The 27,208-nt window shown below is 40.7% G+C and overlaps 2 protein-coding genes across 4 annotated transcripts in view; one reads left to right on the top strand and one right to left on the bottom strand.

Moving 5' to 3' along the window:
* The window catches only part of LOC144497383 (zinc finger FYVE domain-containing protein 9-like), a 101,980-nt gene extending 87,748 nt beyond the window's left edge, over nucleotides 1–14,232 (bottom strand). The window contains exon 1 of one of the 3 annotated variants that reach the window (XM_078218570.1): nucleotides 14,031–14,232. The gene's annotated coding sequence lies outside the window, so the exon portion shown is untranslated. The remainder of the gene's footprint in view (nucleotides 1–14,030) is intronic. The other 2 variants (XM_078218573.1, XM_078218571.1) reach the window with 2 other exon arrangements.
* The window catches only part of cc2d1b (coiled-coil and C2 domain containing 1B), a 417,139-nt gene that overhangs the window by 163,728 nt on the left and 226,203 nt on the right, over nucleotides 1–27,208 (top strand). The window lies entirely within an intron of this gene.

Raw genomic sequence — 27,208 nt, 5'->3', positions numbered from 1 at the left:
CCAGGTCAATGTTCTGGGGACAAGGGTTCAAATCCCACCATGTCAGCTGGCGGAACTGAAAGGCTGGTCTCAGTCATGGTAACCATGAAACCATTGTTAAAATACCACAAAAACCCATCAGGTTCACTAATGTTCTTGAGTGGAGGAAAACTGCCATCCTACAGGTGACTCCAGAGTCACAGATATGTGGTTGACTCTCAACTGCCCTCCAAAATGGTGTGGTAAGCAATATAGTTCAATGGCAATTGGGGATGGTCTTCAAATTCTAGCCTAACCTGTGAATAAATAACAAAGGTGAGGGGTGGGCAAATAAAGTTGGGAGGAGAAATGTTGTCTTCTTTGATGGATTCAGATTTGTTTGCAGTCAACATCTGTGGCTGACTAATGCACTAAATTGGATGGCTGCTCTTGGGGTCCAAGATTCAAATCCCATCATGGTGATGAAATTTGAATTCAGTAAATATGTGGAATTCGAAGTCCAATGATGACCGTGAAACCATGTTAATTGTTGTAAAAACCCCATCTGGTTCACTAATGTTCCTTCGGGAAGGAAATCTGCCATGTGACCCCCAGATCCACAGCCATGTGGTTGATCCTTAAATGCCTCTGAAATGGCCTACCAAGCCACTCAGTACAAGAGTTTAGGGATGGACAACAAATGCTGGCCTAGCAAGCGACGCCCACATCCAATGAATAAAAGGTTACTCTGGTGCTTGTATAAGAAGTCAAAGCAAAGTGACGTGTTGATCATCCTCATAGAATCATAGTCATACAGTGCAGAAAAGGCCCTTCGGCCCATTGCGTCTGCACCAATAATATCTACCACTAAAGGCGTGGTAATCCCATCTTCCTGCACTTGTCCCATATCCTTCAATATTATGATATTCCAACTATTTTTTAAAAGGTTGTAAGGTTTATGGCCTCGATTGCCTTCCCAGGCAGTGCATTCCAGAATTCTGAACTTTTCAGGACCAGGTAATTGGCAAAAAGCTTCTTCCCAATTAGTGGAAAAATGCTTTTGTGCATATACACAAAGAAAAATAACAACCTGTCTGAGACTGATGGCATGATAATGCGAGACAGTACAGTAAATGGAGCTGACATTGTTTGATGAAAATCCCTCACCTGCTTTACCAAATACTTTGAATGCTACGTATATACCAGAAATTGTTACAACAATGTAACTAAATCTACAGTATACTAGTCTGAGTGTAATGCCCACTCAATTAATTCATTGAAACAACATCTGGAGTACTGACATTAAACTAGAAGGTCAAGGCACCAAAAATAGCTCAAATTGTGAATGATACAGGACGAAATCCAGAGCAGTGGAGAAATGAGACAGTGGATTGTAAGGGCTTATAAAGGTTTTATTAACTTTCTTTAATCTTTCATGGGAACTGGATGTCGCTGGCAAGACCAGCAATAGTTGCCGATTGCCCAATAGCTTGCTCAGCCATTTCGGGGGACAGTTAAGAGTGTATATTGCTATAGTCTGGAGTGACACACAAAAGTCAGATCGGCTAAGGATTTTCTTCCCCAAAGGAAGTGCGAATCAACATGGATACCATTACTGTGGCTGGTTTTATATTCAAGATTTCTTTTATTGAATTTAAATTCCACAAGCTGCCATGGTGGCATTTGAACGCATGTCATTACGTCTACATCCCCAGTTGGGGAAGGATGAGACTACGAAGGGTTTTAAATGCCTCAAATTTAAATTTAAAGGTCAACTTCGTTTGCTTTTAGTGGTTAACGTCAAAATTAACAAACCAATTAATAGGAGTTCAACAAACCCGATCTAAGGCACATCAAAAATAATTTATTGATTTAAAGAAATGAGCTTTTGTAATGGCAATGCTGAAGCAGTACCATAACGAGGTGCAAAACTATCAAAAGAAAAAAGAAACCAAACAAATCAGACCGAGACTTTCAATATTTGTCTAGCTCTGAATGCGAGGTTAAGACTTGTATCCGTACAAATATGTATGGACTACAAAAGAACTGTTTTACTACTAGAACCAGACAGCAACACCTTCCAGTTAATGACATCCTGAAAAACAGGTCACACCTTAGGTGTAACACCAAAACATGCTAAATTGCACACAGCTACTATTTGAAAAGTTATGGCCAAAACAATAGTTCTCAATTTGTGTTACTTCACAGACACCTTTCACTCAATAACCTGTCATCTAGATATGCCTAAGTGAATCAGAGATCTGGAAAGCAATAAAAATTAATCTACTGGGTAGTTTTAGAAAAAAAATGGAACACAAAAACAAACACTTTTCAAAAATTAGTAGCTACAGTTTCCCCTGATGCCTATTGAGTTTATACAAGGAACAAATCATAGAAACATAGAAAACTACAGCACAAAACAGGCCCTTTGGCCCCACAAGTTGTGCCGAACATATCCCTACCTTTTAGGCCTACCTAAAACCCTCCATCCTATTAAGTCCCATGTACTCATCCAGGAGTCTCTTGAAAGACCCTATTGAGTTTGCCTCCACCACCACTGACGGCAGCCGATTCCACTCGCCCACCACCCTCTGTGTGAAAAACTTCCCTCTAACATCTCCCCTGTACCTACACCCCAGCACCCTAAACCTGTGTCCTCTCGTAGCAGCCATTTCCACCCTGGGAAAAAGCCTCTGAGAGTCCACCCGATCTATGCCTCTCAACATCTTATATACCTCTATTAGGTCTCCTCTCATCCTACGTCCCTCCAAGGAGAAAAGATCGAGCTCCCTCAGCCTATCCTCATAAGGCATGCCACTCAATCCAGGCAACATCCTTATAAATCTACTCTGCACCCTTTCAACCTTTTCCACATCCTTGCTGTAATGAGGCGACCAGAACTGAGTACTCCAAGTGGGGTCTGACGAGGGTCTTATATAGCTGCATCATTATCCCCGGACTCCTAAACTCAATCCCTCGATTGATAAAGGCCAGCACACCATACGCCTTCTTAACCACCTCCTCCACCTGCGGGGCCGATTTTAGAGTCCTATGGACCCGGACCCCAAGGTCCTTCTGATCCTCTACTGTACTAAGAGTCTTTCCCTTTATATTGTACTCCTTCATCCCATTTGACCTGCCAAAATGGACCACTACGCATTTATCTGGGTTGAAGTCCATCTGCCATTTCTCCGCCCAGTCTTGCATCCTATCTATGTCCCTCTGTAACTTCTGACATCCCTCCAGACTATCCACAACCCCACCAACCTTCGTGTCGTCGGCAAACTTACCAGCCCATCCCTCCACTTCCTCATCCAGGTCATTTATGAAAATGACAAACAGCAAGGGTCCCAGAACAGATCCCTGGGGCACACCACTGGTGACCGACCTCCATTTAGAAAAAGACCCATCTATACACACTCTCTGCCTCCTTTGGGCAAGCCAGTTCTGGATCCACAGGGCAGCAGCCCCTTGGATTCCATGCCCTCTCACTTTTTCTAGAAGCCTTGCATGGGGGACCTTATCGAACGCCTTGCTAAAATCCATATAAACCACATCTACCGCTTTCCCTTCGTCAATGTGTTTAGTCACATTTTCGAAGAACTCCACCAGGCTCGTAAGGCATGATCTGCCTTTGACAAAGCCATGCTGAGTATTTTTGAGCATACTAAACCTCTCTAAATGCTCATAAATCTTGTCCCTCAGGATCTTCTCCATCAGCTTACCAACCACTGAGGTTAGACTCACCGGTCGGTAATTTCTTGGGTTATCCCTATTCCCCTTCTTGAAAATAGGAACCACATGCGCAATCCTCCAATACCTCTCCCGTCTCCATCGACGACGCAAAGATAATCAGCAGAGGCTCTGCAATCTCTTCCCTCGTCTCTCACAGTAACCTGGGGTACATCCCATCCGGACCCGGCGACTTATCTATCTTGATGCCATTCAAAGATTCCAGCACAACCTCTTTGTTAAAGTCCACATACTCAATCTTTTCAGATCATATGGACTAAAAGGTCAAAAAGTACCAACGGTGCTCAATTAAATAACAAGTCCTGCAACATTTTCATACATCAAGAATTTTAAAAATATGTAGATGGTTAGCATGTAATTCCTGTCATTGGAAAAAGGTATAAATTATGTTTATATAAACATAATTGCAGTAGAAAATATTTACTCCACTAATTTTTGAAATGGTAGGATTATCTAAGTGGAGAAAGGTAATCAGGTTGGGCCTACACCCATTGAAGGTGATCTTATTGAAACATTCAAGTTTGAGAGTAGCTATTGCAAGGTTGCTTGCACTTGTATGAAAGACTAGAACCAGGGGGACACAATTTAAAGAAGTCTAGCATTTAAGATAGAGATGAGGAGATTTTTTTCCTCTCTCAACGGATCATTGCTGTGTGGAATTCTATTCCCCAAAAAGCTATGGAGGTTGAATTTATTCAAGGCAGAGCTAGACAGATTTTTGATAGAAAAGGGAGTCAAGGGTTTGCGGGGGGAGTTTGTGTGTGATGATGGCAGAGTGACGTTGAGGCCACACCCAGATCAGCCACGATCTTATTTAAAAATGGAGCAGGCGTGAAGGGCTGATGGGCCTTCTGAAAGCAAATGAAGTTGAGCTTTAAATTTAAATTTCTGAGGCATTTAAAACCCTTCATCATCTCATCCCTCCCCAACTGGGGAGATGGTGATGAACGCAAAGTTAAGACTTGCAAGCGTACAAAAATGTATGGACTACAAAAGAACTGTATTACTACTAAAACCAGACAGCAACACCTGCCAGTTAATGACAGCCTGAAAAACAAGTCACACCTTAGGTGTAACACCCAAACATGCTAAACCTGGTTAACCCATGGTCCTACGTTCCACATAACCGGCTATCCAAATACACTCCTCAAAAATGCAAGATCAATATGAATTTGTGAGGAGGTCGCGCGGCACAATGATAGCATTTGTACTGCTGGGCCAGAAACTCCTGGTGCAAGTCCCACTTCAGGACATAATGGGCACCGAAGGTGCATTAATAACATGGCCAAACAGGTTGATTATTAGCCTGTACATGCTTCCAATATGCCTGATGGCAGGTGGCAAGAGTCGGAATTTCCTGGTGAGCCATATCACAGAAGGTGAAGGCAAACCATTGCAGTATTTCACCAAGCATTATCATGAACAAATCAAACGGAAGGCCAGGGTTGCCAATGCCCTATTAGGGCATGGCACCCAAAGGAGGAAGAGAATATCGATCCACAGCATCAAAATATATCCTTGGGCAATGAACTTCAAAAGCAAAACCTATATGAGAAATTAAGTAATTTGAAAAAAATCATCTTACATAGGATTAACAGAATTGCTGAACAAAAAGAAACAGTTCAGTTAATTCACCTTCTACTGTCCTGATAGTCACATGGTGCAATAATAACAGAGTTGTTTCACTAATGAAAACATTCAATCTCAATCAGTTACAGATGAGGAAACCCACGATAAAAAGGTTGAGTACCATGGGTCCAGAGTCATCTGTTCCACTAAAGCATATACTTATCATGCATCATCTCAAATTACTTATATTCTGTGCTCAAAAGCGTTGAATAAATCTATCCAATTTGCATTTGAATGAATCAATACTAATCCCACCATCTTTCTAGGTTGTCTATTCCACAGATTTATCACTCATTCATTAATGCTGTTTCTATAGAATATCTGCAATTTCCTCCCTTAATTTCTTGCAGATCCAAGATTTATTTACCTTAAATGTTGCATGGATGGTCTGCAACCATGCTGGTAACGTGAATACTGTTACAACTTGTCTTTGAAAAGCTTTATGACTGGGTGGTATTAAATTTAAATCCATTACCCTAACCGCCATGATTAATGAGATCGCTCCCCATTTCACGGTTTCACAATTCTGAATGCATGCAACCACTTGCATATTTAATGGTGACATCTCCCCTACACATGAGTTTCTGAAAATACATAATTGCACTAAAAAACTGTTTCTATATCAAGTGTGTTTCACTGGAAAGTTTCTTGCAATTTCTAAGTTATTTAGTTCCACATATATATTATTTATAGTTTACTTGTCTATCATAATTAAACAGGTGCACCAAATTAAACTGAAAAAAAATCCTGCCTGACATTAACAGGAAGAATCACATGTCAGTACAACACCAGGAACAGATTAAGATACAGTAGACTTTTTATTCTATTGAATCCCCAGAACAGATCAACTAATTAACATAAGTGATAGCAAATTATGATTTGAGCGATATTTCAGAGAAGGCAAATGAAGGCAATGTAACAGATGTTGTCTATATGGATTTTATGCAAATGTTTGACAAAGTACCACATAAAAGGCTAGTTAAAAATTGGCTTAAGGACAGAAAACAGCAAGTCGTGGAAAACAACTGTTTTACAGACTGGAGGATGATAGGTGATGATGCTCCCCAAGATCGCTGCTTTTTTTTGTCAATTCCACCAGCCTTCTCCCCCACTCCTCACCCTAACTGTATATATCGCATCTAATTTTCTATTGTTTTCAGCTCTGACAAAGGGTCATCCAGTCTCAAAATGGTAGCTCTACTCTCTCCACAGATGCTATCAGACCTGCTGAGATTTTCCAGCATTTTCTGTTTTTGTTTCAGATTCCAGCATCCGCAGTAATTTGCTTTTATATTTAGCAAAGATTTGGGATCTTGGGCTTCATAATTAGAGGCAGTGAGTACAAATGCAGGAAAGTCACGCTGAACCTTTAGAAAGGTCTGGTTAGGAGAACTAGTTCCTGCTCTGGTTGCCATAGAAGGGTATGAAGGTACTCAAGAGGATGCAGAAAAGATTTACCAGAATGTTTCTGGGGCAAGGGATTTTAGTTGAGTTGTTCTCGGTAAGCAGTAAGGGAGATTGAGGAAGAGACTTGATACAGATGTACAAGATGACAAGTTTAGGTAAAGATTTCAAAGAGAAAACTGTTGCTTTTAGTTGATCACAAAGGGACCCAGAGAGACACACAAAGGTTTTGGGCAAGTGCCGGGGGGATGATGTGAGGAAGGACTTTTGTTAAACTCAGTGAATGTTGATGACCTGGAACACCTTACTTCGGAGTGGTGGAAGCAGAGATATCAATAATTTCAAAAGGAAATCAGATGAACATTTGCGCGAAATAAACTTGCAGGACTGAGAATAAAGTGGAGGCTCGGGCTAATGGATTGCTGTACAGAGCGCCTCAAATCGGCCAAATGGCCTCCTTTTGTACCATAATTATTCTATGACTATGTTTACAAGAATCATGTCTAGAAATAAATACATAATTGAGATGTTCTAATAGTGAATGACTTCATAAAAGTTAATGTAGTTTGGAGCTAATACAAAATAAGTTTACAGTTACATAAAGAATTCTAAACACTATAGCACAGATGTTGCACATTTAACTTGCTACTTAATGAGCAATATAGATACAGATTAAGGTTACAAATATTTAATAGATCATATGTTCCAACATTTAGCATCCAATATTTACATAAACAGTTAATTTTATAGTATTGTCTTTAGCATGTTCAGTATAGGTGACCGAGCCCCTGATGATATTTTCCAGAAAAACCGGCAATAAGGTGGCAAATGTTGGATTTAGTGATTCCTTGGATGTTACCTTGGAGAACTTTCTGCTGCTACTTAGCACCAACCTTCCCAAGACTTTTTCCACTTTTACCTCTACCAGACATCCCACCCAGAGACCAAATCCTGCATTTCCAAGCAAGATAACTTACAAACAACACTCAATAGAATCATATTTCAGCTACTGTTTTAGAGATGGGGCAGAAGATGATAAAACCAGAGCATGAATACAAAGAAATACACAATTTATCATGGCTATTTGTTCGCAGTGAGGAAGTCAAACTTTATGCACATCTGTTGTAGCCTTTATAGCTTTGAGAAGGTTTTTGAAAGGTTCCACATGGCACACTGCTCACAAAAGTAAAAACCCATAAGATGCGAGACAAGAGGTAAGTTCAATCTAAAGTTGGTTCACAGACAAGCAGCAAAGGGTAGACAAGGGTGTTTTTGTGACTGAAAGGTAGTTGCAGTTCTGCAGGGCTTGGTACTGGTCCCTGCTTTTTGTGATATATCTCAATAATTTGGACTTGAATGTAGGCAATTTGATTAAGAATTTTGCAGATTATGCAAGAAAAAAATTGGCCCCATGGTTGATAACTTGGAAGCTGTGGACTGCAGACAGTTATCTATGGACTAGTTAAGTCGGCAGAAGTAACAAATGGAGCTCAACCAAGCGGTATGAGAGATAATACATTTGAGAAAAGCTAATAAAGCAAACCATTACACAGTAAGCAGTAGGGTACAAAGAAGAAGAGCAGAGGGACCTTTGAGTCCATGTGCACAGATGGATCAGGTTGACAAGACAGTATAGGAGGAAACTTACGTAGTCATAGTGGTGCACAGTGCAGAAAAAAATCCTTTATTCTGTGTCTTGGCAAATAAAGGCAAGGAGAGGGAGGTTATGCTGGAAGTGTATAAAACACTACAGTAATAAGCATTGTATCATAGAGAAAATGTGATTGCACTTAAGGGCTTCAGTTCACTGCCCAAAGACAGGTCCTTGGTGAACATTCTCCGCATCATAGCACTTTGCCGTGATTTTTTTGATACAGGTAGGGCAAGGAGGTGGGTTCCAAGTCTATCTCCGTGAGATGGGTATCAAATCTTGTGCTGTTGGGTGTTAATCTGATCCACACGCTAGCCATCTAGCCAACTTTGCTAACTGTCCCCCCCCACTAGAGAGGGCTCAGAAGATTTATAAGAATGTTGCCTGGACTGGTTAGTTATGAGGAAAGATAAACTTGGGTTGTTCTCTTTGGCAGAGGTTGAGAGGAGACCTAACTGAAGTGTTCAAAATTTGAGGGGTCTGGATAACTGCACTGGAAGGTTCTCTTCTTATCTGAGCAGTCCATAACCTGGAAGCATAGATTTAGGGTTGGTGGTAGAAGTAAAGGAGATTCAAAGGGCAAGCATTTGCCCTTTGAATCCCCAAAGGGCAGTGGGGATCTGGAATTCACTGTCTTAAAGGGTAATAAGGGAAGAACTCCTCATTTCATTTATAAAGTACTTGAAGTAACATAAGCTGCAAGGCGATGGACCAAGAGCTGCAAGTGTGCTTAGGCTAGATGGCCACTTGTCAGTCACATGAACACAAGGCATCAATTAGCCTCCTTCTGTGCCGCATAATACTATGATTCTATGTTCCCATTAAGTTATTACAAAGCTGTTATTGCCTCCGCCAGTTATCTTGCAGCACAGTGGGTAGAGTCTTTGTCTCTGAGCCAGAAGCTGCAGGTTGGAGTCCCATCCCAGGAAGTGATGGCCAGGGAAGGTGCATTCATAAAACAGATAACAGGTTGAGTAACAACCTGCAAGATCCTTCCAACACACTCCGATGGCAGGCGTTAAGAGCAGAGGAGACTCCCAGTCAGCCTTGTTTGATGTGGAATGCCACCCCTCTAGCTATAAGCCTCTTGTGACAGGTTAGTGACCTGTCCCAGGAAAACTAGCTATGGGAAAGGATGACAGTCTGCCTTGTGCATTAGTAGGTGCGGGAAAAGAGACAAAACAATAATTGTCCCCATGATCTGCATGGTCTCAAAAGGTCTAGTATGATTATTAGCTTCCACAAATCTCTGATGGAGTCCATCTTAACCTGTGATCACTTTTAGGCTGAGCTGGAGGAATGCAGTAAATGCAAACCGAGATGGCGATTGCAGCATAAACAAGAAAACTGGTCATGAAACTTCCAACTTCACTGCAATAATTCAATTTGCAACTTTGCTCTTAAGTATCCACAAGTGGTTTCACATCTCCACTAGTCTATAAATAATAGGGATGTGAAATTAATTCACATCAATAGAGAGATAACCAAAACCAGATGATTGTTACCCAAGCACCGATTTCTAGGAACTAATCATGAAATTTCCATCAAAAGTTACAGTCCAGTCTGCATCCCTCAATACACTTATGTCAGAAAGTATTATATGTATCAAACAAGCATAAACAGCCCAGTGTATTCCAGAATTAAAATGTCTATATTTGAAGAAATATTCCCCAGCCAACTTGCTTTATAATAGTCGATCTGCAGTCCATATGCCCCACAAAATGCGACAGTTATTGTACAATCAGGAGTTTATACTGAAGTCAATACAATCGTTCTGGCCAATTTCCAGTTACCATTAACAAGTAGCAGTGTTTTCAAAATGTATCATTTTGCTCACAGCAAAAATGGTGCAGGTGTTCTGCATTATTGCCCTGCCACTCTTAAATGGCAGGCTAACCTCTAGCTTAAGCAATTTAAGACATACTGATAATTAACATAAAAGCAAATTAGTGCAAATGCTGGAATCCAAAATAAAATCGAAAATGCTGGAAAATCTCAGCAGATCTGACATCATCTAAGAGAGATCAAAGCTCGCAGGTCTGACAGTATCGGAGGAGAACAGAGCCAATAGTTTTGAGTCTGGATAGCCCTTCGAAAGGTCATCCAGACTCAAAACATTAGCTCTGTTCTCACCACAGATGCTGTCAGACCTGCTGAGATTTTCCAGCATTTTCTGATAATTAAGTTGTCCTGTACACCTGCACAGATGTTTGCTACAGTTATCGTCAATCCCTTACTATAAGAGGTGCACTATCAGAAGATATAATTCTGGACCTTCAGAAAGCATTACAGCTTACTTCTAAGCATCTTGGTTTTCATTTTCATGAGTTTGCAATCTATTTTGGTGTCAATAATCCAACCACAGCAAAATGTCATTTTTTAAAAGACTAAATACAAATGTTTCTATGTTGCAGAATATCAATGCATCAACAACTTACATACATGCCTAAAATTGTATTTATATTGAAAAAAGCACCTAACAAAATCTTAATCAGATAGAAATGCACACTGATCAGAGTGGATATTAGGGCAACACAAGAATTTAAATTTTCAGGCAATGAAGGACAGGACTGATCTGTGGGATTTGGTGCAGTTTAGGATACAGACAGCAGGGTTTTTGGATAAGCTGCAGTTTATGTGGGGTGAATGATGATGGGAGGCTAGCCCAGAATGGGAATAGTCGAGGCTAGAGGTGACAAGAGCATGGATTCAAAGTTTCAGCAGCAGATGGAGACAGGCAGTGTTAAGAGCCTTTATCCTTTGTCACATTGGGTCAGGAGTTCAGTTCAGGGTCAACAAGAATGCCGAGGTTTTAAACAGTATAATCAAACATGAGACAAGGGCTTGGGTGGGGTACTGACTCAGATGAGTGTACAGAGATGTGATTGAAGGCCAAAAACAATGGCTTCAGTTTTCACAATGTTTAACTAAAGAAAACTGCCACCCATCCAGGACTAATAAAGGCAGTGGGGGGTTAAGACAGATGGTGGAGAAATACAGCTGGATGTCATCAACATACATGTGAAACCTGACCCCATGTCTTTGGATAATATTGTCAGGAGATAGGCAGCATAAAGAAGCAGAGGAAGGGACAGATTCTTCAGAAATTCCAGAGGTAAATGCAGAATTGGATATCCCAATACACTGGTGAATTTTACTATTCAACTTAATCTCTCTCATTGGCCCTGAAATGCATTAGTATGTTTTACTGCTGACAAACTGAGAAATGCCAATCAGCTCAGTGGTGCCACATATTTAGTAAGAAGTCTCACAACGCCAGGTTAAAGTCCAACAGGTTTATTTGGTAGCACAAGCTTTCGGAGCGCTGCTCCTTCATCAGGTGAGTGGAGCCACTCACCTGATGAAGGAGCAGTGCTCCGAAAGCTTGGGCTACCAAATAAACCTGTTGGACTTTAACCTGGCGTTGAGACGTATTACTGCGCCCACCCCAGTCCAACACCGGCATCTCCACATCATGGCCACATACTTAGTTGACACTTAATTTGCCTTGGAAACTTTGTAGTAGAATGTCCTCAAGTTAACTTTTGAAGGAACCCAAAAACTTGATATTTATTGCATTGGTTTATGCAAGGTGGTTTGCAATCTCCTGTTTGGCATGTATTTTCCTAAATTCATAATTTCAGATAACTTCAGATCTACTCATTTAAAAAAAATGTTATTTGTTTATTCAAAAAAATGGAATCTAAATCTTAAGCACAAACAAACAAGTTCTCCAACCGCAACCATCTACACTAATCTCGTTTTCCTTTGGTGACAGCTTTGGCTCAGCAGAAGCATGCTCACTCCAGTCACACAGTCAAGTCTTATTGTAGAGATTCAAGCTGACAATCTAGCACTGAAAGTGTTGTGTTCTCAGAGGAACTGCTCAAATGAAACAGTAAATCAAAGCCCTTGAGAAACCTGCAGGTGGACACAGGAGATTCCCATGTCACTATTTGAAGAGGAATAGGAAAACACCACAAGCATCCTGGCCAATATTTACACCCCAACCAACATCACCAAACCTGAAAAGTGCTTTAGCATGTCTTGAGGTGGTGAAAGTCACAATGAAATTTCAAATTTCTTTCCCCACATCTTTTCCATATATTTGCACAATTCCCTTTTTAAAAAATGTTATAGTCTTGTTGCAACAGCTATTTGGTAAAATAGTGCCATATTACAACAACCTTGAAAAAGAAAATATTCTGACCTCATTTTCCTCCTATTAACAATCCCATATTTATTTCTGTTGCCATTTATTATCCAACACCTTCAATTTAAATGTTTACATTTTCACCCTAATCTTCTCTATTCCAGTGAAATAAACCAATTCTCCAGCTATCTGATCATAAACACAACCTCCCACCTCACGAATATTTTCAGATGAAATGTTTAATTCCTATTAAACTACAAACTTAATTTCTTAACTCTATAATAGAAGTGACATAACTCAACCATGGTACATTGCAAAGATATAATTCTATCAAATTCACCTCGCTTACTCCATGAAGTAACCTGACGTGTTCTCAGACTAAAAGCATCGGACTTGAGGAACGTTATAACACAGCAACAGTAAGCCCATTCTGGTGACAGAACTGGAAGATTTTTGTTTATTTCCAGCAATAAACTGGACAAACTAACCCGATTTTTGAGGATTACAATATTAGCAATCGAACAACACAACATTTGGCAATGGCCAATCAATATTTTGCAACTTTTGGTTCAATTGTGTGTAGTTCTCTTCAAACAAAAAAAAATCCCACGAAAACACATGCAATGAACTTCCAGCTTTACTCAAAAGCCTTCCCGTGTGTTGAGGTAGAATTCGTTCGTCCCTGGACTGGCCACAAGCAAAAAAATAAATAAATATTAAACCGACAACTGATCTCACATCGTTTTGGATCCAAAAAGCGTCCTACAATATTTAATCGCTGTCGTTGTTTGCGGTTTACAACAGAAGCCCGAGGTGAATAATGGGGAAACTTTATAGCATGATTCTGCGGCACGCTGTTGAGGGGAGGTAAAAAGGGTAACAAATCCACTCCTTCCCACCAGGACTTCAGTTTGTCTACACTGGGGCAATGCCCATGGAATCTACGTACCTTCGGAATGTGCGAAATAGTTTTTATACACAATTTACAAAATCGCTCAATTAAAGCCGAGACAGATCCATTCGTGGTCAAAACGCAGCAGCAGCACCATAAAGTCCAGGATTTACACTCTGCAAAATAAATCATTGCTCCCACCCCCCCCCCCCCCCCCTCCCTCTCCTGTACCTGATCGGTTTAATCCGCAGTATTTAAATCTCGGACTGGTAATAAAATTCAGAACATTTGCAGACTCGACACCAATACACCCCACTCCACCCCACACAAGACAACCATCACGGTAAATCAAGGCAAACGCGAGATTATTCCTGTGCTTCCCTAGGCCTGCCCGAAGCATCGGAGTATCCGCTTCGGGATTATCCGCAAAGCACACACTCTGGCCCGCGGCTGCCATCTCCTCAGCAGCAGGCGCATTAGCCAGCGAGAGAGCCCTCTCAGGGTCACCCGGAGGGAGGGCGCTTCAATCCAAACCCTTTAAACCTTTTTACACACACCGCTCCCGGACTTTCCCCCCCGCTCTTCCTTACCAGACGCGGGTTCATCGCTTCTGAAAGATGTCGCCGGCCACTACACCGTTGTGGCTTTTATTCGCTTTGCATCTTAATGGGCAAGATCCGCAGCGCTCTCCCGACTCCGACGTCGACATCAACTCAACAGCCATCCATCACGCGCTTGACGTTTGGAAAATACCAGCACCAACCTTCCAACCGCCAATCCCACCGCGCCGCCCGAGCCGACCAATCCTAGCGCGCTGCCCGAACTGACCAATCCCAGCGCGCCATTACAGTTGACCAACCCCCCCCCAGCGCGCCGCCCGAGCTGACCAATCCCACCGCGCCGCCCGAGCAGACCAATCCTAGCGCGCCGCCCGAACTGACCAATCCCAGTGCGCCATTCCAGTTAACCAATCGCAACTCCTTCTTCCCCAAAATTGACCAATAGAAATCCTCAGAATTCTCGAGGCTGAGCAAATCACCAATAAGACGGGGGGGGAGGTTTCGAGCGGCCGGTTTCAATTGGTTTACCTCCCGCCCCGCCCCCCCCGTGAATAGCCAATGGAATCCACGATTCCAGGTAGCGAAAGGGCACCGTGTTTTGTTACTTCGCTTTTATTAAAACAGCAAAGAGAAAAGAATCAGAATTGAAATACAAAAAACATCCCCCATTGTTTACATAAGATTGTTCAGCTAATTTCAGTAATGTTTAAAATCAACGCAGAATGAGGCCTTTCGGCCCGCATCCTCCGTGCGTGCTCTCCGCAAAGAACAATTCACCTGGTGCTGCTTCCCTAGTTTTTCCCGTTGGCCCTACATGTTTTTTTTCCCTTTTCAGCTAATGACTAAATTCCCTTTGAATGCCACGATTAAATCTGTTTCCACGTACACTGTGCATATTCATTCACTGTGCAAAACAGTTTTCCTCCTGTCACCATTGCTTCGTTAGCGAATTACCTTAAATCTCTGGTTCTTGGTCTTTCTACCAATGGCCTGCTCCAGATTGTATTACGTTCATGGAAAAAGGCCATTTCGCCCAAGCAGTCGATGCCCTGTTATACTGCACTCAAGCTTCCCCGCATATTCCTCATCTAACTCTGACAGTATATTCTTTATCCCTATGTCCTTCACATTTATTTAGCTTCCATTAAAAAAACATCTATACTATTCACTTCAAATACTCTGTGGTTGAGAGTTCCACATTGTCACGCTTTCTGGATAGGGAAGCTTCTTCTGACTTGCCTATTTGATTTCTTAGTGGCCATCTTATACTGGTGGCTCCTAATTTTGTTCTTCCCCACAAATGAAAATACTCTGGGCCAACTCACAATTCTGTACAAGTTAGTGGATTCTTAATAGGTTAAAGCCAGGTTTTCTGCCTGTGTCTAATCCAATAAAACTTTTCATAATTTTAAGACCTCCAAAAAGTCATCCCTAGACCTCTTTTCAAGAGAAAATAGACCGAGCTTGTTCATCCTTTCTTGGTAGGAATAGTGTTTTGGTTCTGATATCATCCTTGCAACTCTTTTTTCATCAGCTGCAGTGCCTCTTTTTATAATATGGCAACCAAAACTGTATACAGCACTCCAAGTGTGGTATAACCAATGTTTAATATAAGGGTAGTTAGGGGTCAGTTTAGATCAGTTGGCTGGACAGGTGGTTAATGATATAGAATGATACCAACGGTGTGGGTTCAATTCCTGTAATAGCTGCAGCTATTTATAAAGGCATGTCTTGTCAACCTTGCCTTTCACCTGAAGTGTGGTGAGCCTCAGGTTAAATCACCACCAGCCTATGGTCATCAGGGACAATTGACTTTACCTTTTTATAAGGTTAGCACATTTTCTCTTCCTTTGAATTATTGCCCTCTAGAAATAGGCATTGGCCCTCAGTTTATTTTAAAGACCAGTTGCTCCAGTTTCCTCCCACACTCCAAAGTTAGGTGCATTAGCCATGCTAAATTCTCCCTCAGTGTACCCGGACAGGCACTGGAGTGTGGCGACTAGGGGATTTTCACAGTAACTTCATTGCAATGTTGATGTAAGCCTACTTGTGACTAATAAATAAACTTTTCTTCAGATGTTTCTCCTGGATGGATTTGCTTTGTTCAGGATATTTTCAACTGCAGTGTCTGAAAATTAGTTTGTCACATGACTGCAGGGTTAATACTTATGGGTTTCAGATCACCATGATAAACAACAGTGACATTGGTCATTGATTCTCATCTTTGCCCAAACCTGAAATCAAATGTTCTCCTTTATATGGCACTCTGAGACCAACAGTCTAGAAATCCCATATTCCTCTTAAACAATGGAGTGTTTAAACTTCACAAATGGCTACAAAGCATTCTCTTTCAGCACCATGAATAAATAAATATTAGCCATATAATAGAATACTGTACACAGTTTAAATGCCCATAGTCAATAATAAGTTGCGGTCATCTTAACAGGTGTTGTGGCCACTTTCACAAAGTATGAACTTACCATATATAATATCCAAAATCCTCATGCTTGTATTGAGCATGTCAACTCTATAGTTAATCATACTTTTTGTTATTTTCTAAAAATTCTCTTTGTAAGCTACTAATACATTAAACCACAGAATGGAATATCCCTCATTCTTAGCCAACCCAAAAAAAACACTTCACAAGTATACTGTATGAATGTCCTTTATGTGAACATTCAATTTTCTCAGAATCAACCCAAAGTGATTTTTAGCTCCTGAAGGTTTACTCCTGTTCTTTTCTTAGCCTGGTAACTTGCAATTTTAGAACTGTCGTGCAATGGGATATCCTTTTTCCAGAAATTCTCCCTTTAGCCCAAGCGAGGCGGCTCTTCTAGCTTTGTTATAACTCCCATGAATTTCGTCTTTTCAATCTGATCACAAGCTTCCAGCCACATTTCTTCAAGGTAAACTGTCAAGACTTTTTTGGTCTCTAACTGCTTCTTCTCTCCTGGATCCAGGTGAACTCAAAACACTCTGATATTCAGTAATATTCTAGAAAAACCTATAATTTGATCTTTACAATGGCTTTCTCTGCATCCTTTCCCATTGCAATGGAAACCGTAAGGATCTTGCATCTAATTAGCTATTCTTGAGAGCCCTAGTCTCACTTTCATCTTGGAACTAAATGGACTGCTTAAAGCACAACAGTTTACAACCCAACACTTTGGAGACACGCTCCACTGTTAACAATGTTTCCATTGTCTCCAATCTTGCACCTTCTGCCCAGTAAAACAATCTAAGCTTTCCTTTGACCTCTAACAACCAAATCACCCAGGCAGACTTCAGAACATGTCATATTACCCCCTTCATTTTATCTTAAAATTAAGGATACAATCCCAAAACAGAATCTTATATACCTCATAACAGTAACACCAGGAGGGTTCACGTGAAGGAAGATTTGGAAGGTTAAAAGGAAAAGACAAGGCACTGGTGCAGAGTAGCAATAAAGGTAATACTAACTAGGTTTGATTTGATTTATTATTGTCACATGTATTAGTATACTTTCTTGCATGCTATACAGACAAAGCTCTACCGTTCATGGAGAAGGAAAGGAGAGTGCAGAATGTAGTGTTACAGTCATAGCTAGGGTGTAGAGAAAGATCAACTTAGTGCGAGGTAGGTCCATTCAAAAGTCTGATGGCAGCAGAGAAGAAGCTGTCCTTGAGTCGGTTAGTACGTATCTTTTTCCTGACGGTAGAAGGTGAAAGAGAGTATGTCCGGGGTGCGTGGGGTCCTTAATTATGCTGGCTGCTTTTCTGAGACAGCGGGAAGAGTAGATAGAGTCAATGAATGGCTTGTTTGCATGATGGACTGGGCTTCATTCACAACCTTTTGTAGTTTCTTGTGGTCTTGGGCAGAGCAGGAGCCATACCAAGCTGTGATACAACCAGAAAGAATACCAGAGTATTGTATTATACAAAAAAATAATCAAAATGCAAATGGACTCTTAGCCTTCACATTTAGAGGACTGGAATATCCAGTGGAATGAGTTTTGTTCCAACTGCACAAAGCCCTGATAGACCACATCTGGAGTACCATGTGCAGTTATGGGTAGCATACCATTAAGATATATTGATCCTGGAAGGGGTGAAGTACAGATTTACGAGATTGTTACCAGGACTCCAAGGGTTAGATCATGAGGAGAGATTATATCAATTAGGCATTTTCTCTGTAGTTTATGGGAGTTTTTTCAGATTCTGAAGAAATTGATGGGTTTGAGAGAAACATTTCCCATTTCAGGGGCAAGACTCAGACTAACAGAAATAACCTTAAAATCAAAGCTACATCATGAGAAAAAAGGAAACAATTCTTCATGCAAAGGAAGAAATGTGGCAGAAATGTGGAAGTTTCTCCCACAAAAAGGAATAGATGCTAGCTCTGATAATTAAACACGATGTGGAGATGCCGGCGTTGGACTGGGGTAAACACAGTAAGAAGTTTAACAACACCAGGTTAAAGTCCAACAGGTTTATTTGGTAGCAAAAGCCACACAAGCTTTCGAGGCTCTGAGCCCCTTCTTCAGGTGAGTGGGAATTCTGTTCACAAACAGAACTTATAAGACACAGACTCAATTTACATGAATAATGGTTGGAATGCGAATACTTACAACTAATCCAGTCTTTAAGAAACAAAACAATGTCTTGATGCTCTCTCCACTCCCATTGTTTTGTTTCTTAAAGACTGGATTAGTTGTAAGTATTCGCATTCCAACCATTATTCATGTAAATTGAGTCTGTGTCTTATAAGTTCTGTTTGTGAACAGAATTCCCACTCACCTGAAGAAGGGGCTCAGAGCCTCGAAAGCTTGTGTGGCTTTTGCTACCAAATAAACCTGTTGGACTTTAACCTGGTGTTGTTAAACTTCTTACTGAATTAAACACGAGACAGATATATTTTTTCAGACTGATACATTTTTGCTGGCCAAGAGTATTAAGGAAAAGGGGCCAAAGCAGCATTGAGTTAGATTACAACTATTGAATGGCAGAACAGGCTGAATGACCTACTCCTGTTCTAATCACAGATGAGCCACACCTATCTTATCATCACCAACATTCACAATGGTACACTTTCTAACAGAAGTTACTTTTCCTATCTCTAGCCTGAAGATGCCAAGTCACTATTGCCCAAGAGTAATCAAGGTGACTCAGCATTTGCCAGCAATCAAATCTTTAATCTTCTTTCTTTGCAATATACCCACTGACCCATATAGAAAAGCAAAATTAGTACATTATTACAAATCCATCCCCAGAATTTATCAAATAGCAAGTTTCCAACACCAGCCGTGGGACAAGGGAGTAACAGGGAATGCGGAACAATTGGTAGCTGTTTTCCTAGATGTAAAGTTATTATGACTACCTGTTTTAGCAGTACCTGTAAAGGCCAGGGAGGGGTTGGTGGTGATAGTGGGTGGTCAGTGTGGGTCGGAGGAGGCACTTAGCTTCTTCATCTGGACAACAACAAAAGGAAGAAAATAGAATATACTTCCTTTCAAAAGTTATAAGCATGCTTCTATCAGGAATAATTAACTGCGCTTTAAAGTGAATTTCTCCAAAAATTGCAATTATTAACATTTGATATTTAAATTGAATCACATGAAATCAATTAATCAGGTGATTGATTTGTATTGGAACAGGATAACTTACCTAATATTCTCAGATTTACCGCTATTTTCTTCTTTTCTGTTTCAGATTATCTGTTCATCATGTCCAGATGATGTGTAAAAAAAGGTGGCTCAATTTAGCACAACTCAGGTGAACCAGCATTAGCTTCTAGGAGTAACCTGGGTAATGCTTTCAGATTTTCCTTTTCACATGAAATAACTCTGGCCTCCACTCTGTCACATGGCCAAGCTTCATATTAGATTAAACTGTATTTGTCCAGGGTGGTTATGTGATGTCGAAAACATGTAGCTGTGTTTAGAAAACAACTCGATTAAGTTGTTCACAAAGCTCTTAATTTAGCTTAATATGAAAATGCATTATGCAGTTTGAAATCGTTGAGGGGGTTGAGATTTTAACCCATGGTGCGGAATAAGACAGCTAATTCCAGCTCTGATGGTTGAGGAACGCCAATCAGCCCCAGTGACCAAGAATTGGGGAACAAAAAAAAACAAAAAGCTGGATTCCTACTTCCTCAGGAAAGCTATTTTTCATGCAAAAATTGACAAAATTACACAGTCATATATACATTAGCAACAAAAGAAAGACTTACATTTTCTAGCACTTGTCAGGACCACCGGATCTGGCAGCCCTTTGCAGCCAATGAAGTGCTTTTGAACTGCAGTCAATGATAGAATGTAGAAAGCACAGCAGCCAATTTGTGCACAGCAAACTCCCACAACAATATGATAGTGACCAGCTAATCTTTTTTTGTGATGTTGAATGGGGATAAGCATTGGCCAAGTCACAAGGGATAAGTCCTCTGCTCTTTTCTGAAATAGCGCCATGAGCTTTTTTTTAAAACACCCAACCAGAAGTCAAAAGGAACTTCAGTTTAACATCTCATCTGAAAGACATCACTTCTGAAGATGTAGTGTTCCCTCAATAGTGCACTGGGCTGTCAGCTTTCTTTTTCATATTGAAACCCCAGAGTGGGACCTAAGCCTGGAACCTTGTGATTCAGAGGCGAGTGCGCTACCAAGTGAGACATGGCTGATGTACAAGATTGTATATCAGTCACATTTCAAAATTACAAGCACATTTCGAAAGCAATTAAGCCAAATTTCAGTTACAAATTAAGGTTACCCAGAGCAATTGGTCTGTTATGATCCCAGCTGATGTTAATACTGGACAAGATGTAGAGATGCCGGCGTTGGACTGGGGTGAACACGGTAAGAAGTCTCACAACACCAGGTTGAAGTCCAACAGGTTTATTTGGTAGCAAATACTATAAGCTTTCGGAGCACTGCTCAGATGGAGTGGAAATGTGCTCTCAAACAGTGCAAACAGACAAAATCAAGTTGCAGAATACTGATTAGAATGCTGTAGGATTCTGGCTGTAGGATTCACATTCTAATCAGTATTCTGCAACTTGATTTTGTCTGTTTGCACTGTTTGAGAGCACATTTCCACTCCATCTGACGAAGGAGCAGTGCTCCGAAAGCTTATGGTGTTTGCTACCAAATAAACCTGTTGGACTTTAACCTGGTGTTGTGAGACTTCTTACCGAATACTGGACAAATCAGATCCCAGAGTGAAACTTGGATTGATAAATCTTAACTTCTTTTAAGAAACCATGGAGGTAAGTTACTGAACAAATTCACTGGAGTCTGCTGATGAACCTTTAACACAAAGAAAAAAGTTCATTAAACAAAACAAAAGTATATTACTCCAAACAAAAAGGTTGGAAAGATCTCAATCCGAACACAAGAAAATGATCAAAATATTCACTATTCCTTCACTCTGGCAATATCTTGACAGACACATATAAATTCAGAAGGATAACACCATTTACCATATCTATCTTATATTCTAATATTGAGGATAAATATGTGGTATATGTGAACCGTGGTCAGACAGATGCAACCAAAGCAGATTCAATGGATTTCTCAACAACCCACCCCAACACTTGTTACACTGTGAGCTAATTAGTCTCTCAAACTCTGCCTTTCTCATAAGGGTTTCCAATCACCACGTTTGGAAAACCCACCTTGGAATTCTCTCCCAAATATCGCTCCCACTCAGATGACTTTAACAAGGATCCACCTCCAGAGTTTCAATCTCACTTTCTGAGATTCCTGTCCTCTAGATGTCCTGTCCACGTACACTCAAGCTTCATGTTCCAAGTACAATTTCAAATCTTTGGCCATGTCAAGCAGAACACCACTGCTCCAATGGGTACACCTTTGTCCTTATGGCCTGCAGGATGGAGTCATGAACCTTCAGCTGCCCTCTCAGAATTTCACAGAGCCAATTGCTCTGCTCCCTTTTCTCAACTTTACTTAACAGGATCTGTCTGATCTTTGTCCTTATCCTTTACCTGGGAGTTTCTTCTAGGACCCGTTTCTGCCCATTCTCTGGTTTGGGAATTTCTCCCTGCCCCCTCCATGGGACAGTTTCTCTTGAATGGCAGGTCTGCAGTTTCACGTTCTTTCACTTTTCCTTTGCGCTTGTGCTCAAAGTCGATTCCCAACCTGAAGACATGAAAATGGATTAACTGTGTATGTGTCTTTCTCAACCACTTAAGTCCCAAGGCCCAATGAGAACTGTAGTTCTTGAAAGATGACTCAGATTTGTTTAGTCACTGATCTTAAAAGAACTATTCATGGTCAGCCTCACCATAAGAGATTTATACATTGTATATTTTGTAGTATAAACCTTCAGTCATAATTCACAACTTATATTTATACAGCACTTTTAATGCAATGCAGCATCCAAGGTGCTTCACAGGGGCATTATAAAACAAAGTATGGCACTGAGCTGCTTATGGAGATATTAGGTCAGATAGTCAGAGGGAGAGTTTAAAGGAGTGTCTTAAGGGAGGAAGGTGTGGTAGAGTTGAAGAAGTGGAGAGAGGGTACTCCAGTTGCCCAAGCCCCAGGCTTTGAAGGTATGGCACCAATGGTGGGGCATTTAAAACCGGGGATGCATAGGAGGCCAAAACCTGATGAGCCTGAACATATTTCTTGAGCGTTTCTGCCTCAAAGAGATTACAGAAGAGAGGTGAGACCATGGAGGGATTTGAAAACAAGGATGAGGATTTTAAAATCAAAACACTGTTTGACCAGGAGCCACACTGTAGGTCAGGTAGTAAAGGAGTGATCGAGGAATGGAACTTGGTTTGAGTTGAGCAGTTTTGAATAGCCTCACGTTTAGAGGGTAGAATGTAGGAGAATTGCTAAGAGGCACTAGAAAATTCTATTCTAGAATTAATGAAGGCATGAATGAGGGTTTCCGCAAATAAGCTGAAACAAACAAAGCTGGGCAAACAACCAGTTTGCTCTGCACAATAACATGACAAACCCACTAGCATGATATTTATAGATATTGAAAATCCATGCCATTACACATGTGGAAGTTTAGATATGAAATTATTAATATAAAAAAGAAAATAAACAAGGAAATAGTTGGACTCTTACAGGACATTTATATTAAACCAGTGAAAAAGTATAAAGATGTCAAAACGGCAAGACTGAACATAGGCATGTTAAAAATTTCATTAAATGCTAATTTTAAAAAAAAATGCAAATATCTTTTAACCTTTCATGGTCAACAAGCATGCTATCAAATGTTTAAGAATGTCGCGAGATTCAATCAGACAATCGATTAATAAATGGTGTACTATGACTTTTTAAATAATAAACTCAGATTCAGTAACATATATTTGTTTATTCAATTATTGTTTATCAGGCAACACACGATTCATGTTAAATATCCTTTGTAGGGAGCAATATACCATTATAATTCTGCCTTCATAGGTTAATGGAAACAAAGTTTTGCTAATAATTATATTTCAATATTTGCTTTGGTGCCAATATTTCTTAGTATCGGCTTTAACAGTGCCCACTGTAATGTAAGTGATTACATTCCTGCTTCTGGAGGTCCTGAAAAAAGATGTAATTTACTGTCACCTCTGTATCATATAAAGTATATCAGGCGGAGTAGACAAAGCATAGGGGTCAATTTTACAGACTTCCCGTGTATTTAAGTGAACAGCGGATTTTCTAAACTGCATTATTTTCTAACACAGTCCAAAAATAATCAGGTTGCGCAATGGAATCTTAAATTTACACCATCAACTTTCATTTAGAAGGAATGCCAGGACTTTTCATGCTTTGTTCTAGATGACATTATGGAAAACCTTAGAAAGAATCACAGTTTAATATTAAAGCCACACTCTAGTCAAAGCAGAGAGGCATCGGGCTTATTTCTGTTGGACACACTGCATTAGGTCATGCGTGAACTCCTTCCTTACCATCCAGTCTTAATACGTACCTCTAACTCATTGTTTGCGATTCTGCCATATTATTAATCCCTTGCTCTTCTGCTATGTAAACTGAACTTGCAAAATAGAAACAGAAATTGATCAAATCATTAAATTAACATCCATGGTAGGGAAGTTGTTGGAGAGGATTCTTAGAGATAGGATGTACGCGCATTTAGAAAGGAATAAACTCATTAACGATAGTCAGCATGGTTTTGTGAGAGGGAGGTCATGCCTCACTAACCTGGTGGAGTTTTTTGAAGAAGTGACTAGAATGGTTGACGAGGGAAGGGCCGTGGATGTCATCTATATGGACTTTAGTAAAGCGTTTGACAAAGTCCCTCATGGTCGGTTGGTGCAAAAGGTTGGATCTCATGGGATAAAGGGGGAGGTGGCTAGATGGGTGGAGAACTGGCTTGGTCACAGAAGACAGAGGGTGGTAGTGGAAGGGTCTTTTTCCGGCTGGATGCCTGTGACTAGTGGTGTTCATGATGTGGAGATGCCGGCGTTGGACTGGGGTAAACACAGTAAGAAGTTTAACAACACCAGGTTAAAGTCCAACAGGTTTATTTGGTAGCAAAAGCTTGTGTGGCTTTTGCTACCAAATAAACCTGTTGGACTTTAACCTGGTGTTGTTAAACTTCTTACTAGTGGTGTTCCGCAGGGCTCTGTATTGGGACCTCTGCTGTTTGTGATTTATATAAACGATCTGGAAGAAGGTGTAACTGGGGTGATCAGTAAGTTTGCGGATGACACGAAAATGGCTGGACTTGCAGATAGTGAGGAACATTGTCAGAGGCTACAGAAGGATATAAATAGGCTGGAAATTTGGGCAAAGAAATGGCAGATGGAGTTCAATCCAGATAAATGCGAAGTGATGCATTTTGATAGAACTAACATAGGGGGGAGCTATATGATAAATGGCAGAACCATAAAGGGTGTAGATGCGCAGAGAGACCTGGGTGAGCAAGTCCACAGATCCTTGAAGGTGATGTCAGGTGGAGAAGGTAGTGAAGAAGGCATATGGCATGCTTGCCTTTATAGGACAAGGCATAGAGTATAAAAGTTGGGGTCTGATGTTGCAGTTGTATAGAACGTTGGTTCGGCCGCATTTGGAATACTGCGCCCAGTTCTGGTCGCCACACTACCAAAAGGACGTGGAGGCTTTAGAGAGAGTGCAGAGGAGGTTTACCAGGATGTTGCCTGGTATGGAAGGGCTTAGTTAGGAGGAGAGATTGGGTAAACTGGGGTTGTTCTCACTGGAAAGACGGAGGATGAGGGGTGACCTAATAGAGGTGTATAAAATTATGAAAGGCATAGATAGGGTGAATGGTGGGAAGCTTTTTCCCAGGTCGGTGGTGATGTTCACGAGGGGTCATAGGTTCAAGGTGAGGGGGGGAGGTTTAACACAGATATCAGATGGACGTATTTTACACAGAGGGTGGTGGGGGCCTGGAATGCGCTGCCGGGCAAGGTGGTGGAGGCGGACACACTGGGAACGTTTAAGACTTATCTAGATAGCCACATGAACAGAGTTGGAATGGAGGGATACAAAAGAATGGTCTAGTTTGGACCAGGGAGCGGCACAGGCTTGGAGGGCCGAAGCGCCTGTTCCTGTGCTGTATTGTTCTTTGTAAATGCTATAAAAGTCGGTATATCAGATACAAAAACTGGATGAGACTTATGGAGAGCAAGAAAGAGACAAAAATGAATTGGAAAGGTGGAGGTAACACAATTGTGAAAGTTGTAGAATGAGTGGATAAACAAAGCAGGGAATTAGACACTTAACAGATTTGTTTTCCTTAGCTGGTGCTTAAAACTATATACAGCTCAATACGGAAAGGAGTCAAGAGCGTCATGCCAAAGAACACTGCTATTTTCACCGTGGTTATTAATGTATCAGTTACTTTATGGGGGAAACAAAAATTGCAGTTTGAAAATGGTATTTTACATTTACCTGATCGCTATACACCAGCTGTCGCTGCAGCAAGTATGAAAATATAAATAGGAGGCTGCGAATGTCTTCAATGGATGTCAAGTCAAATAATTTACCAAAACTTGCCAAAGTTTACTGGAGAGGGTGCAGATGAGGTTTACAGGGTGCTGCCTGGGCTTGAGGATCTGAGCTATGAGAAAATATTGAACAGTCTGGGGCTGTTTTACTTGGAGCAGTGAAGGTTGAGAGGGGACCTGATGGGGAGTTGAGGAGAAACATTTTCACTCAAAAGATAGTGGGAGTCTGGAACTCACTGTCTTAAGGGGCTATTGATTCATAAATTCTTGTAACATTAAGAAGCATTTAAATATTCCCTTGCACTGCCATAACCTCCAGGGCAATGGGCCCATGTGATGGAAAGTGGAATTGTGTAGTCAGATCTGTGTTAACTGACATGGACACAATGGGCCGAATGGTCTCCTTGTGTGTTATAAACCTCTAAGAATCTATCTAAATGAATAATGATAAAATTAGCAAGGAAACTGACCCCTGTTCAGAACTTACTCCAATGAACAAGACACTTTTAAGGGTGGAAAATTAATGGTTTAAAAAAATCAAAGCAACGTAACATTTATGGTGCTTCAATTTCCTTGTGGCAAGATCTCCAATGTAAGCATATATTGGTTCATTATGAAGCGTTGCCTCGATTCAGTGGTTATCCAACAAATCACTACCACTGCAGCATCTGATTGAACAGCTATAGCCCAGAGAATTCAGATTTATTTTATTGTTATGTTCAAACATCATAAATTCAACCACTTGAGCTGCTAGCCAGGTACACATGCTTGCAGTATTCAGCCAGCATAATGTGATGCTCTGATCTTCATATAACTTGTATACATCACACAAGTACATACTTCCAAATGCACCATGGCGTTGAACACAAGATTTCAACAGGTGTGTGTGGGACATGGAGTCCAACATGACTGAGGAAACATTTTTCTCAAAATAATGCTACATTGTTGTCTTTCAGATACATCAACTTGGATCTCTTTTCCAGGAAAGAAATGATCCTCTAAATAGGGAGCCTTTCTACTGTAATGGTCCACATTCAACCCTCATGCAACACTATCAAAACAGAGGACTGGTCATTTGTTTGTGGAACCAGGTGCACAAAGTAGCCTTCAAATATGCTTTCAAGACAAAAAACTGCACTTCAAAAATAATTCACCAACTATAACTTGCAAAGAATGTGAAAGGCAGCATATGTAGCCAATCCAAGGTAAATTAACAATTATTTAAAACTATTTTTTCACAACAATTAGCAAAGAGTTATTTCAATGTTAGC

Source organism: Mustelus asterias, chromosome 8 (genome assembly GCF_964213995.1).
Source record: "Mustelus asterias chromosome 8, sMusAst1.hap1.1, whole genome shotgun sequence".
Taxonomy (NCBI): Eukaryota; Metazoa; Chordata; class Chondrichthyes; order Carcharhiniformes; family Triakidae; genus Mustelus; species Mustelus asterias.
This window is presented reverse-complemented; position numbering and strand designations above follow the sequence as displayed.